Source organism: Oncorhynchus nerka, linkage group LG11 (genome assembly GCF_034236695.1).
Source record: "Oncorhynchus nerka isolate Pitt River linkage group LG11, Oner_Uvic_2.0, whole genome shotgun sequence".
Taxonomy (NCBI): Eukaryota; Metazoa; Chordata; class Actinopteri; order Salmoniformes; family Salmonidae; genus Oncorhynchus; species Oncorhynchus nerka.
The window spans coordinates 56744971-56759733 of NC_088406.1; the positions used below are offsets into that span (position 1 = coordinate 56744971).

The 14763-nt window shown below is 39.2% G+C and overlaps 1 long non-coding RNA gene across 1 annotated transcript; it reads left to right on the forward strand.

Moving 5' to 3' along the window:
* Positions 1–1513: 1513 nt before the first annotated feature.
* On the forward strand, positions 1514–14124 carry LOC135574007 (uncharacterized). The gene is made up of 2 exons (XR_010465116.1): positions 1514–4444; positions 13695–14124. It is a non-coding gene; the product is annotated as an uncharacterized LOC135574007 (long non-coding RNA).
* Positions 14125–14763: the final 639 nt, after the last annotated feature.

The following is a 14763-nucleotide window of genomic DNA, read 5'->3' on the forward strand; positions in this document are numbered from 1 at the left end:
CTACCTCGCTCTGACCGTAGCACGAGTGTGGTGGACGGAGGCTGCAGCGGTACGTGCTGGAAGAACTGGTTGTATGTTATGACATTTAGCAAAGACACCATGAAACTGGTGTCAAGGAGAGTAGTAAAGTTCACTGATTGGGGCCCCACTGTATGAATCACTGCCTGTGTGTTTTGACTGTCGTAGGCACGTGGTTATACTGATGCGTTGGCGGGTGTGGAACGGCACTACTTTGCAAAATGGTTAAACTTTTGACAATGTCTGCATGTCTGGTCCTTGGCTGGGTAATCTGGAGCCCTTGAAACATGACGGGTAGATCCACCATTTCCACAGCGCTTCTGCTGGAACCGGTGAGGCAGTGCTAGCTGTATTGCGATGATTGAGTCTGTGTCACACACTTAATAACTAGTATGTAGCTACTGCACTGATTGCTCCCCAATGCTAGCACTTGTTGTGGGTTAAGCTTGTATTTCACCTATTTTAGCAGCACATTCAGTGGCAGATTCAATTTGTAGAGCAGGCGTGAGTGAAGTAGCAAGGGTTAAAATAGCATCTTCAATTTAAGTCTTACTTGTACCTGCGTGTTGGACATTTAATTTTTTTTTTTTAAAGGGCAAGTAAAACACTGGAATGGTAGATTTGCAGTGGAAGAATGTGCAAGGTAGAGATTGAAATAATGGGGTGCAAAGGAGCAAAATACATAAATACAGTAGGGGAAGAGGTAGTTGTTTGGCCTAAATTATAGATGGGCTATGTACAGGTGCAGTAATCTGTGAGCTGCTCTGACAGCTGGTGCTTAAATCTAGTGAGGGAGATAAGTGTTTCCAGTTTCAGAGATTTTTGTAGTTCATTCCCGTCATTGGCAGCAGAGGCGGAGAGGAAGGAGAGGCGGCCAAAGGAAGAATTGGTTTTGGGGGTGACCAGAGAGATATACCTGCTGGAGCGCGTGCTACAGGTGGGTGCTGCTATGGTGACCAGCGAGCTGAGATAAGGGGGGACTTTACCTAGCAGGGTCTTGTAGATGACCTGGAGCCAGTGGGTTTGGCGACGAGTATGAAGCGAGGGCCAGCCAACGAGAGCGTACAGGTTGCAGTGGTGGGTAGTATATGGGGCTTTGGCGACAAAATGGATGGCATTGTGATAGACTGCATCCAATTTATTGAGTAGGGTATTGGAAGCTATTTTGTAAATGACATCGCCGAAGTCGAGGATCGGTAGGATGGTCATTTTTACAAGGGTATGTTTGGCAGCATGAGTGAAGGATGCTTTGATGCGAAATAGGAAGCAAATTCTAGATTTAACTTTGGATTGGAGATGTTTGATGTGAGTCTGGAAGGAGAGTTTATGCGCCACTTGCATGTATTGTCTATGGCACAGCAAATTAGATGGCGCAGAGATTGCAAGTCCTACAGCTTCCACACGATGTCGCCAGTCTTGGCAATTGCCTGGGAGTTGTTCCTTGGTCAAACGAAGAAGAGAGACCCCATTCCATCCGGTCTCCGACAGGATGTTTTGGAAGAGAGATTTCCGACCATGATTTGAAGACGTGGAGCTATTGAATACACATCGCCCCGTGATCAATTTGATAGATTATTATTATTTTTAAAAATGACGTTGCGTTTTGAAACAGTGTTTTTTTCTGGATCACAGTTTTCAGAGATGGATATTTTGGGTATATATGGACCGATTTAATCGAGAAAAAAAAAGACCCAATAGTGATGTTTACAGTCTAACCAGACACCTAGGTGTTTGAAGTTGTCCATATATTCTAAGTCAGAACCGTCCAGAGTAGTGATGTTGGACAGGCGGGCAGGTGCAGGCAGCGATCGGTTGAAGAGCATCCCAAACTCGAACTTGTATTTAAGAGCAATTGGAGGCCACGGAAGGAGAGTTGTGAAGCTCGCCTGGAGGGTTGTTAACACAATGTCCAAAGAAGGGCCAGAACTATACAGAATTGTGTCGTCTGCGTAGACGTGGATCAGAGACTCACCAGCAGCAAGAGCGACATCATTGATGTACAGTATATCACAAAAGTGAGTACACCCCTCACATTTTTGTAAATATTTGAGTATATCTTTTCATGTGACAACACTGAAGAAATGACACTTTGCTACAATGTAAAGTAGTGAGTGTACAGCTTGTATAACAGTGTAAATTTGCTGTCCCCTCAAAATAACTCAACACACAGCAATTAATGTCTAAACCGCTGGCAACAAAAGTAAGTACACCCCTAACTGAAAATGTCCAAATTGGGCCCAAAGTGTCAATATTTTGTGTGGCCACCATCATTTTCCAGCACTGCCTTAACCCTCTTGGGCATGGAGTTCACCAGAGCTTCACAGGTTGCCACTGGAGTCCTCTTCCACTCCTCCATGACGACATCACGGAGCTGGTGGATGTTAGAGGCCTTGCACTCCTCCACCTTCCATTTGAGGATGCCCCACAGATGCTCAATAGGGTTTAGGTCTGGAGACATGCTTGGCCAGTCCATCACCTTTACCCTCAGCTTCTTTAGCAAGGCAGTGGTCGTCTTGGAGGTGTGTTTGGGGTCATTATCATGTTGGAATACTGCCCTGCGGCCCAGTCTCCGAAGGGAGGGGATCATGCTCTGCTTCAGTATGTCACAGTACATGTTGGCATTCATGGTTCCCTCAATGAACTGTAGCTCCCCAGTGCCGGCAGCACTCATGAAGCCCCAGACCATGACACTCCCACCACCATGCTTGACTGTAGGCATGACACACTTGTCTTTGTACTCCTCACCTGGTTGCCGCCACACACGCTTGACACCATCTGAACCAAATAAGTTTCTTGGTCTTAACAGACCACAGGACATGGTTCCAGTAATCCATGTCCTTAGTCTGCTTGTCTTCAGCAAACTGTTTGCGGGCTTTCTTGTGCATCATCTTTAGAAGAGGCTTCCTTCTGGGACGACAGCCATGCAGACCAATTTGATGCAGTGTACGGCGTATGGTCTGAGCACTGACAGGCTGACCCCCCACCCCTTCAACCTCTGCAGCAATGCTGGCAGCACTCATATGTCTATTTCCTAAAGACAACATCTGGATAAAACTGAATTGAAAGGGATCCTCACAGAAGCTAATCTCCTTGGCTACATTTCAGACAAGGAGTTCAACGTTCTTTTCAATGGCAGTATGTCTTCTTTTTACCTTCTTCCAAAGGTCTACAAAAATCTTGAAAATCCCCCCAGGCAGACCAGTGGTAATGAAAGTCTGACAGAACCCATCTCTAAGTACATTGATTACTTTATTAAGCCTTTTCTGACGTCACTCCCAGCCTATCTTCAAGATAACACAGATGTGTTGAACAAAATTAAGGAATTGAACAATATAGGTACAGCTTCCTTTTTAGTCAACATGGGTGTGGAGTCTCTATACACCACCATTGAGCATGAACAAGTTTTGGCAGCTATGCACCATTTCTTGAGTACCCGACCTGAAACTGAGATGCCTCCTACAGAATTCATTGACTCACTGACTGAATGGACTCTTAATCACAACATCTTTATCTTTCAGGACCGTATTTCTAAACAAGTCAAAGGGTATGCCATGGGAGCTTGCTATACAGCCCTTCCTATGCTGGTTTGTACTTGGGTAAATGGGAAAATGACTTCATTTTGGATCCTTCTAATAACCATTTCTTTGTTTGCCTGTTTTGGTCTGGCTCAGAAGATGAACTTATTTCCTTCCACCAATACCTTAACAACATTAACCCTAACATCAAACTAACTATGGAGTATGTTGTGGAGAATTGTTTCAGAAATATAATACTCTCAGAAGAACTTTGTGAATTCAATGTAGACTTTAATACAAGTTATTAAGAGCCGTGCTGGTCCGCGGAATAGCCCCTTCTTAGCACGGGCTCTGCTTTTATACATACATAGTATTTTTGTACATCACATATGTAAATAAAGTTACTCCCCCTTAGTATCTTCTTTTGGTTACAACGATGGCAGAACTCTTTCCATGTTCTAAAAATAATGTATGTATTGCATGCTTATGTTTTACGTGTTAGTCATCAGCTATCTTGCCTACATCTTTCTTCCTGTATCCTGCTGACCATAGCACGTTCAGCTGTCATGAATGCACGTATGGTCTTGGTTAATGTATTCTTTCAAAAATAGAGTATGGTCTGGGTGTCATATGGCCTGGATATCATCTTCTCTTAATGTGCATGTCCTCGCTACTTCAGCCTAGCAGCCAAACCTATCTACATGCAATGCTGAGCTTTCCTCAATGGTTCGCTCCAACAAGTACAGCAAAGATAACATTCATTTTTTGGACCTCGACATGAGTAAAAATGACAAAGGTTGTTTGCACACATCTATCTTTAGGAAGCCTACAGATGGGAATACCATCTGGGGTCGTGATGGGTCCATTTGCTGTCATCTAGTGGACATTTTGCTTTATTGCCCTCAGCTATGGTAAGACTGTTGTTGCTCATGTTTTGCTGTGTTCTCGTGTACTATGGTAAATTTAGCTTTCTTATTCTTGACACTTCTCCCAGTCATATTTCAGGTTAGAACTACCTTTTAGTGTTCTGATACTTCTAGTTTGGAGTTGTATTTTTAGGATAACATAGCTACAGTATTTCAATGTGTATAGTATTGCTTACTAGGTGTGTCCAATCAATTGTGTAACCACTCCCTCTTCCAATTAGGCTAATTGATAAGCTGTTTAAAATAGGACCTTGTATTCCTCTTTTTTTATTTTTTTGTTTGTTTTGTACTCCCTGACGAAGGCCATGCAGACGAAACGCGTCGGTTAAAAACAAACGTTGTTTCTATTGAACATGCCATACTAATAAAGGCATTTTAATCAATTATATGAAGAGTGCATTGGTCCTCCTTTCTTTTTGATGAGCTTTGAGAGGAATTGAGAAAACAAGGACGGAGGAAGCAAGCATTTGACCGCTAGTAATGTTTTCAGACACAGCTGTGATGTCGGAGACAAAACCCATGCAAACAGATTTGTGAGGGTTTACTCCATTGTAGTAGTGTCACGCTGTGCTGACTGAATAGGAGGTGTTAGGAAATTATGATTACTATGACTGAACAAATCATTTTAAATGGAACTGTAAGTAAACTTATACTCTGTTATATTATATCTGATTAACAATATGAGTTCATAAGAAGAAATTGTGTGACAGGACAAGGAGTAATAAAATGTTAAAGAACACCATTCCAACTGGGCAGGAACAAATGGGTTGTGGACTGTGTAAACACATAAGGTCGTTAGCCTATGGTTGACCCAACTGAAACTTAGCTCTGGGGTTTTTAGATAAGGCAGTGAGTGCATTCCTAGGGTTTCTGTTAATTAAAACTGTCAGTTCAGTGGTGATCGATAATGTTGAGGGGTCAAAAGTTATCTGGGAGTGTGTTAGTAAGTTAGAATGAACTTTTCACCTTACTTTGTCCCGGTTGAGAAAAGGGGGTTCGGTTAAGGCAGTGAAATGAAGTCATGATCTGTATATAAACTGATGCATGTGTTTGAGTGGTAGCGCGCTCCGAGAATAAATTCTATTACCTATTATTTAAAGACTGGTCTGCGTCTATTTTATGCAAACAAGAAATCTTACAAATTCTCATAAAATAGATGAAGGGCTTTCAATTGATGAAAGCACATCGGCATAATTAAATTATACTAACAATTGGTCCTTCGAGTGGATTCCACAAACTTCTCTGTCGTCCGAAGGGAAAAGCCGAAAACCGTGCGCACGGACGAGGCTGGACTCGTAATTTAAAAGTCCTGGCCTCCAGCAGAGGTTTTAATAACAGGCCGGTATATATATCTTAGGTCGACAGAGAACGTGACGGAATCGAACCGGCATTGCTTTTCCCAGTCTACAGGACGAAGGTAAATAGTCTTTATTCTCGAATTTGGGAGGAATTATTTAAGATATTTTTGCTTGAAGGTGCTAAAGGAGTTTGGATTTAATCAATGATAGTTGCTTGAATATTTTTGAACAAATGCAATGGGTTTCTACTTTGTGGGTAACCAAAATTGATAGGAAGGAAGCGAGTCTGAAATGACTCGTGGTAAGGTGCACTCCCGAAAGTAAACTAGGACTTAATCAATCTTGGCCTTGCAAACCAAAATATTTGTTAAGGATGGGATATAGTAAGTATTGTTAGATGGGACGGTCATTCTGTACAAATAGGATAGCCATTAATTCAATAAACATACCTAAATTAAGTTTTTACCTAATAGTCTATCTGTATATGGGAAGTAGTCTGACTATGAAAAGTAGCAGATAGATATATTAAAACAGGTGAGGATAAATTAGGCATGGTGAGGAGGCAGGGCAATTCTAGGCGAACATAATCACTGAACCCATTCAATACTGAAAGAGATTAATATCCAGGGAGGAGAGGGAAGCTAATTCTAGAGTAGTGAGATATGAGATATTAACGTTGAAAGTCCCAAGGAACAATAGTTTATAATGAGCTTATAATTGTATATGGGTGAAATGTAATGTCCAAATCAAAAGTCATCTATAGATGAGGTTTCCAGGAAGGAGAATACATACTGATTATCATTAAAGTCACACACATAGTCAGACAGAAAAGCAACAAAAGTAACTAAGTAACGTTAAATAGCAGATTCATAGAAAACACGCACATAGGTAAGTGATTAAATACCATAGCTACATAACGGTAAGGATTAAAGATGGGTATAAATTCCTCAAAGAAGGTGCCGGAACTAACGGGAGACGAGCGTTATATGACTGAGCCTAAAAGGAGCAAATATGGGCTGCTCTCCGCTCCCGCAGATTTAAAAAAAAGGTTAACAAATTGGGTGTAGGTGAGGGTATCAAACTATGTCCTTCTCGAATAAGCCAAAAATGCAGAGGTAATCTAGTCGATGAAATAGTGGTGGTGAGAATACGGCTGCAGGAGCTGCGGGACTATCACCCATATATGTGAATGCTGCTGAAGCCGAGGGAGGTATAATAGAGGTAGAAAAAGGAATAAAGTCGAGAAAAAGAGAATGTTTTAATTGTAACGAAATTGGACATTTCGCCCGGGAGTGTAACACTCCCTGCAAAAGACTACACCAATATTGTAGTTTAACTGAGGGAAAGGTCAGAGGCGGCAATCGGGTAAAGAAAAAGAAAAAGGGTCAGATACAAAGGGAGCGAGATTAATGAGAATCCTAACTGAGGGAAAACTTTGGGCGTTTAAATTAGTGCTATTTTCTGTTGTTCAGATGCCGGAGTAACAAATACAGATAACTGTAAATTGGGTCTATTTGCAGAGAATCTCAGTTCCATAGCAATGGTGGTATAGTGGTGAGCGTAGCAGTCTCACAACCTGCAGTCCAGGGTTCGGTTCCCAGCTGAGGCGTAAAAAATTATAATATATATATCTGAGTTTTTGGTTGTAATTAAACTAATTGTTTTGCAGAGAAAGTTAAAGTCACTAGTATTGGTATAAGATATAAACTGAACGTTTTAAATAGTTTGTTTGGTTCAAATTGAAAGACCAATTCATTCAACTTAAAATAAGAACGAAGCGAATTTTGATGCAAGACGATGTCTGTTCACTAAATGATCTGTTGGGAATAATAAATTGGGAATAGAGTCGTAATTAAAATGCTAAATCAAAGACGAGACAGTAACTTAAATCAAATGAATTCTGAATAATAACGGGGAAACAATTACGATAGATTTGTGCCCATCGAAATGTTTTTATTAAATTAGCGAATTGAGAGATGTTGATTGATGTTGTAAACTCTAAATCAGGATTCAACAGATGTGATAAATTAGGTTTGGTTTATCGAACCCGAAATACTGTTGTTGCAGACAGCCAACCATTATTTACAATTAGTTGAAAAACGTTGCGAAATGAGTCGAGGTTGAGCGCTTGTTGATGACATCACTCGCGAGGCTTTCGTCGCCAAGGAAATTATGTTGTGTCTGGGGGTAACGGAGAAAATGGTTTGTGTCTTTTAGAAGGAAAATGCGTGCATTATTGTTGAGTCACTTTTCAGAAGTTGATATAAATGTCGAAATACATTTTTAAAAGGAGTATGTAAGTCGTCAGGAAAGATGCTAAAAACTAGCAGCTGATTCGCTAGGTGGGTATCATTGATTTGTGTCGTTTATCTGGACTGTAATTAGGCCATGAGAAAGGGAGATTGAATGTCTGAATCGTAAAACATCGTGATAATGGATTCTGATGGTTATTGATTCCTGGTTTGATTATTTATGTAACACCAGTGAATTTGAGCACTGTTTCCATTATGTGAAACAATGTTAGGGTATTAATGTTGAAAAGCAACCTCTATAGTAAAACACAATTGTATATGTTTCGGGAAACTAGCTAGGTTGAATTTGGTTATTTGAGCTTTTCCCTTGATACGTAGACATATGTAACAGGGGCAAGTTGTTTTTCTGGAGGAACACGCAGATGGTGTTTTGTTTTATTGAGATGTAAACGTGAGTTTGAGTAATTTTGTCATCTGAAGCGTTATAGTAGTGAGTTTTTGTACAGTTTGTTTTTTGCTGATAAAAGTGGTTTATTTGAGTACTGAAGATTGGTTATTCTAGGAGTTGATTTAACTTAATTAAGCATTTGTTCTGGTGTGTTTAAGTAGAATTCTTCATACTGGGACGGATGGAAGTTATCTAAAATATGTGAGTTGAAGGAGCCAAGGGAAAATACGTTACATTTTTATTAAATATCTGGGATTATGATCTTGGGGAGAATGAGGCCATAAACGACCAAATTGAAAAAGGCCTGGAAGTTTTGATTAATCATTAAGGTTTGCAAATATATACACATAAAACATTTGTTAGGACTATTTGTTTTGGTGCAAAGGTATTTTAAAGAGGCACGCTCAAATATGGAACTTTATGAGTTTTTATTTTACGAGTTTTAAATTACACAAGTGAATTTTGATTTTAAGGATAAAGGGTTCTTTAATATGTCTAATGTAGTATAGAACTTGACTATAAAAGGGTGGGTTGACTTATTGACCTTATCATGACTGTCTTCTGAGGTCTGATCAGCCTCAGGGGAGAGTCATTGGTATAATGAATGTGGTCATATTGAGTTACTAGTTTTAAGGTAAATTCATTATAATGGAGTTTTGGTTAGGGGTTTGGAATTATTGTTTGAATCACTGAAGAGAAAGTGGTTCAGGATTATGTTTTACAACATTAGCTGTGAAGTTGTTGAATGGGCTATTAATGATTTGGTATTGTAACAGAGAAAAAAAAATCCTATTTATCATTGAGAATAAATAGGGGAAGATAAGATACATTGAGGTTTGGATAGGAGATATATTAAGCCAATATGGCAGGGAATTACATAGAAAAATAAGTTTCAGTTCTTAGGGGTGATAAATTACTGTAGATAAGGTATTCCACACTTTGCAACTTATATTAAATTCATGTTATTGTCAGATAGAATACTGAGGGTCCCTGAAGGAAAGAGCTTGTTAGTGTAGGAAGGATTTTGATATGATTAGCTTTTGTTTTGAATTTGTTTGACTATTAGGAGTTTTTTAAAATAGTATTACATTTAACAGGAATATAGGACATCTGTGATGATTTAGGATTATTGTTAGGATTAAGATAGATTGATTAAGGAAATGTAAGGACTTTAGAGATTGCCACTCATAGACAGACATGCTTTTTCTAAAATCAATGATTTTAGATAAAGTCAAACAGTTAGCAGCTTAGTGGTATTTGAGAGATATGAGAGAAAAGGGTTATCGGTAAATATATATATTTAAGAAAATATATAAGTAGCACAGATAGTTCTTAAAGTAAATAAGAAACTTAACAGAGTATTGGTACAGGATTGACATGAATGGACGCCCAAGGGAGAATTGGACATGTGGAAAATTAAAAGGGGATCCTACATGAGGATGTCAGACATAAGGATAATTTACTAATCTTACCTAAGTCATTGTTTAAGAGTAGGCAAGGGCAGAGCCAGGTAACACAGGGGGGATGGGTAAATTGTGTTCTAGGATAGGATGTGACCTACGGGATAATTAACTGATAAAAAAAATGATTAGCTAATAATAGAACAAATGAGAAACTGTTTGTTAACCAAACCTGTATGTCCAAGATTGTATGCACTACAGGTGAATTAGAGGTGAAGTCACTCAATCCAGTCCCCGAGGCCTGTTGGGGGGACCATACCAAGGACTCCTGGTGACAGCTAGCAGAAAGAACTACCCGGATTCATATCACACTGCGGGAGGGTAAGACACACTAGCACTGTCCAACAATAACAGAGTTCGAGAGGAGAACTGGAATTAACAGAATTCTGGGGACAATCTCTCGAATTAAAAATACCTTACCTGTCCTTTCCTCACTGTTCTTGTTCATAGAAGTGAAAATGTGTCTGACTCTTGCTAATGATGTGTTTTCTGGAAGAGGGTGGGGCTTTATAGGTGAGCTGTCCATCCAAAGCTGTATGGTTGGAGATCTTATTCCTACAACATGAACCTGAGAAGGCCAGAGGGTAATATTGACATAGTTAAACAAGGATAAATTAGTATTAACCCAGCATGGAAGGAGATGGAGTGTAGTGAAAGTAAGGGTTTCAGTTGATAACCTAGTGCATTCCAGGTAGAAAAAGTTAGAGCAGCTGGTTGCTCTATAGGCAGCAGAATACAAGCATAGTCCCTGACAAAGTAGATACTGACTGTGGAGTTGTCCAGAGCCAAGAGCCGGTGTGGATAGTTCAGAAATGGAATTATTCACCTAAGGGAACAGCCTGTATGGTAAAGCTATTCATGGAAGCAGGAAAGCCAGATAATAAGTTGTATGGATTTGCACTATTTATATCCACATGTTCCTCTGAAATCTGAGCTTCCTCCTTTCACAGAGGCAACGGGATACTGTTTATTGTTTGATTCAGTATAGTACTTCTGAGAAATATGTGAGGTAAAATCAGTACTGCAATAGGACAGATAATGTTACTTCTGATGCGACCAATGAGTGATTTGGCAATATTTGGAAATATCAATGATATACCTAAGTTGATTATGTACATACATGACTGTTCTATCCTACATCAGAATCTTAATTCTACTTATCAGGATTTTCTGTTAATCTTCATGAAAAAACAGTCTATACATTGAAATAAGAAAACATCTAAATTTCCTAAACATCAAATATGGTCTCCTCGTGAGTGAAAGGATCCGGATTCTTCTATTACGTCCAAGCCATGTATTTTGTATTCCACTGGTCAGAGTTTAGGATTTGTCCATATATCTCCATCTGAAGTGTCATCGATTTCTCCAGAGTCCTGGAAATGATAACTTTCATACATACACGCAATCAACCACGTCCGTACAAAACTAACACAGTCACACAGGTAGCCCATAACACAGTAATCATAACATTTTTCCATCTTCCAAACACACTGTCAACCCAATTAGCCAAAGAAGTATCCACCCCTGAGTTTATTTTCAACTCGTGAACTAGGGTGTGTAAACCAGACAAGGCCTTGGTCACTGATCCATCCTAACTGTATATCCCGGAGTCAAATTACCTATACACCCCCACCCTCTTCAGCCAGCAAACATCCAAGACTATTCTATTCTGCCAAGTCATTCATTACACTTCTAAAATAATTGGTGAAGCGCTGTGGATTTTTAATAGATATAATCGATCCAATCCACATTCTCATTGAGAGTGGACCACCAAAAAATACTTGACTCTAATCCTGCCAGGATCTAATTTATAGCTTTGATCTCATCTGCCACCCTTGGATCCACAATGTTATTAATACAAACCCTATCATCAAAAGACCCAGTCGGAGTACTTCTTTTCTCCCGTTTAGTCAACACCATGTCATGTGTTGAATGAGCGTAAAAGGCATTCTCAAAATGTACCAGTACACATACCTCTATTCAATTAGCCAGTTATACTCAGCCATCATGTCATTCTCCCACACATTCAACAGATGTGAGCCCTGAGCCTCCTTATCTTACTGAAATCCCCAGATCTCAACCAGTCTGCCAAATCACTCATTGGTCGCATCAGAAGTAACATTATCTGTCCTATTGCAGTACTGATTTTACCTCACATATTTCTCAGAAGTACTATACTGAATCAAACAATAAACAGTATCCCGTTGCCTCTGTGAAAGGAGGAAGCTCAGATTTCAGAGGAACATGTGGATATAAATAGTGCAAATCCATACAACTTATTATCTGGCTTTCCTGCTTCCATGAATAGCTTTACCATACAGGCTGTTCCCTTAGGTGAATAATTCCATTTCTGAACTATCCACACCGGCTCTTGGCTCTGGACAACTCCACAGTCAGTATCTACTTTGTCAGGGACTATGCTTGTATTCTGCTGCCTATAGAGCAACCAGCTGCTCTAACTTTTTCTACCTGGAATGCACTAGGTTATCAACTGAAACCCTTACTTTCACTACACTCCATCTCCTTCCATGCTGGGTTAATACTAATTTATCCTTGTTTAACTATGTCAATATTACCCTCTGGCCTTCTCAGGTTCATGTTGTAGGAATAAGATCTCCAACCATACAGCTTTGGATGGACAGCTCACCTATAAAGCCCCACCCTCTTCCAGAAAACACATCATTAGCAAGAGTCAGACACATTTTCACTTCTATGAACAAGAACAGTGAGGAAAGGACAGGTAAGGTATTTTTAATTCGAGAGATTGTCCCCAGAATTCTGTTAATTCCAGTTCTCCTCTCGAACTCTGTTATTGTTGGACAGTGCTAGTGTGTCTTACCCTCCCGCAGTGTGATATGAATCCGGGTAGTTCTTTCTGCTAGCTGTCACCAGGAGTCCTTGGTATGGTCCCCCCAACAGGCCTCGGGGACTGGATTGAGTGACTTCACCTCTAATTCACCTGTAGTGCATACAATCTTGGACATACAGGTTTGGTTAACAAACAGTTTCTCATTTGTTCTATTATTAGCTAATCATTTTTTTATCAGTTAATTATCCCGTAGGTCACATCCTATCCTAGAACACAATTTACCCATCCCCCCTGTGTTACCTGGCTCTGCCCTTGCCTACTCTTAAACAATGACTTAGGTAAGATTAGTAAATTATCCTTATGTCTGACATCCTCATGTAGGATCCCCTTTTAATTTTCCACATGTCCAATTCTCCCTTGGGCGTCCATTCATGTCAATCCTGTACCAATACTCTGTTAAGTTTCTTATTTACTTTAAGAACTATCTGTGCTACTTATATATTTTCTTAAATATATATATTTACCGATAACCCTTTTCTCTCATATCTCTCAAATACCACTAAGCTGCTAACTGTTTGACTTTATCTAAAATCATTGATTTTAGAAAAAGCATGTCTGTCTATGAGTGGCAATCTCTAAAGTCCTTACATTTCCTTAATCAATCTATCTTAATCCTAACAATAATCCTAAATCATCACAGATGTCCTATATTCCTGTTAAATGTAATACTATTTTAAAAAACTCCTAATAGTCAAACAAATTCAAAACAAAAGCTAATCATATCAAAATCCTTCCTACACTAACAAGCTCTTTCCTTCAGGGACCCTCAGTATTCTATCTGACAATAACATGAATTTAATATAAGTTGCAAAGTGTGGAATACCTTATCTACAGTAATTTATCACCCCTAAGAACTGAAACTTATTTTTCTATGTAATTCCCTGACTATCATTTGTTTTTTTCAACAGGACAATGACCCAAAACATACCTTCAGGCTGTGTAAGATTATTTGACCAAGGAGCGCGATGGAGTGCTGCATCAGATTACCTGGCCTCCACAATCACCCAACCTCAACCCAATTGAGATGGTTTGGGATGAGTTGGAGCGCAGAGTGAAGTAAAATCAGCCAACAAGTGCTCAGCATATGTGGGAACTCCTTCAAAACTGTTGGAAAAGCATTTCTCATGAACCTGGTTGAGAGAATGCCAAGAGTGTGCAAAACTGTCATCAAGGCAAAGGGTGGCTACTTTGAAGAATCTAAAATCTATTTTGATTTGTTGAACACTTTTTGGGTTACTACATGATACCATATGCGTTATATGTTCATAGTTTTGATGTCTTCACTATTATTCTACAATGTAGAAAATAGTCAAAATAAAGTAGGTGTGTTCAAACTTTTGAAGGATACTGTACGTGAAATTATTTCAAATAGTATTTGAACCCAAGTCTGACCAGATCCCTGTTTCATTCTGATTTATAACTGCCTGGCTTTGCTGCAAGTGCAGGAATAGTTGTCTTATCCTCAGCATAACCCCCAGCTGCATATTTTTTGCACTGAAGATAGAAAAACCAATATATTCTGTGTTTATATTTATTTGAGGAAAGCTACTCAATATACAGTAGTGCTCATTCTTTTGACTAAAATAATTGTGTTACTACACTACCAAGTTGAAAAGAATATAGAGCCCAACAATTGTTGCATCAGTGTTTTCATTTGTCCTTGTGACAATTCTTGCTCAGCAGCTGCATCATGCATTTGTATTTCCACACCACAACAACCTGAAGTTTTCTGTTACAATGAAATTATATTACAATCACACTATGAAACAAACTGTATGAACAGTAAAAAGTATTTTATTGTATTTTAACTAATACAGTTAGATAATGAATGGAATACAATGAATCAGATGTCTTGTCACAAATATAAGAGTTCACAAGGAAAACGCTTCCAACATTTTCTTCACACTAGTAATATCTATGAACAACAAACTTTAAAATTATTTTAATGGTATGCATAGTGCTAACAGACAGAATTTG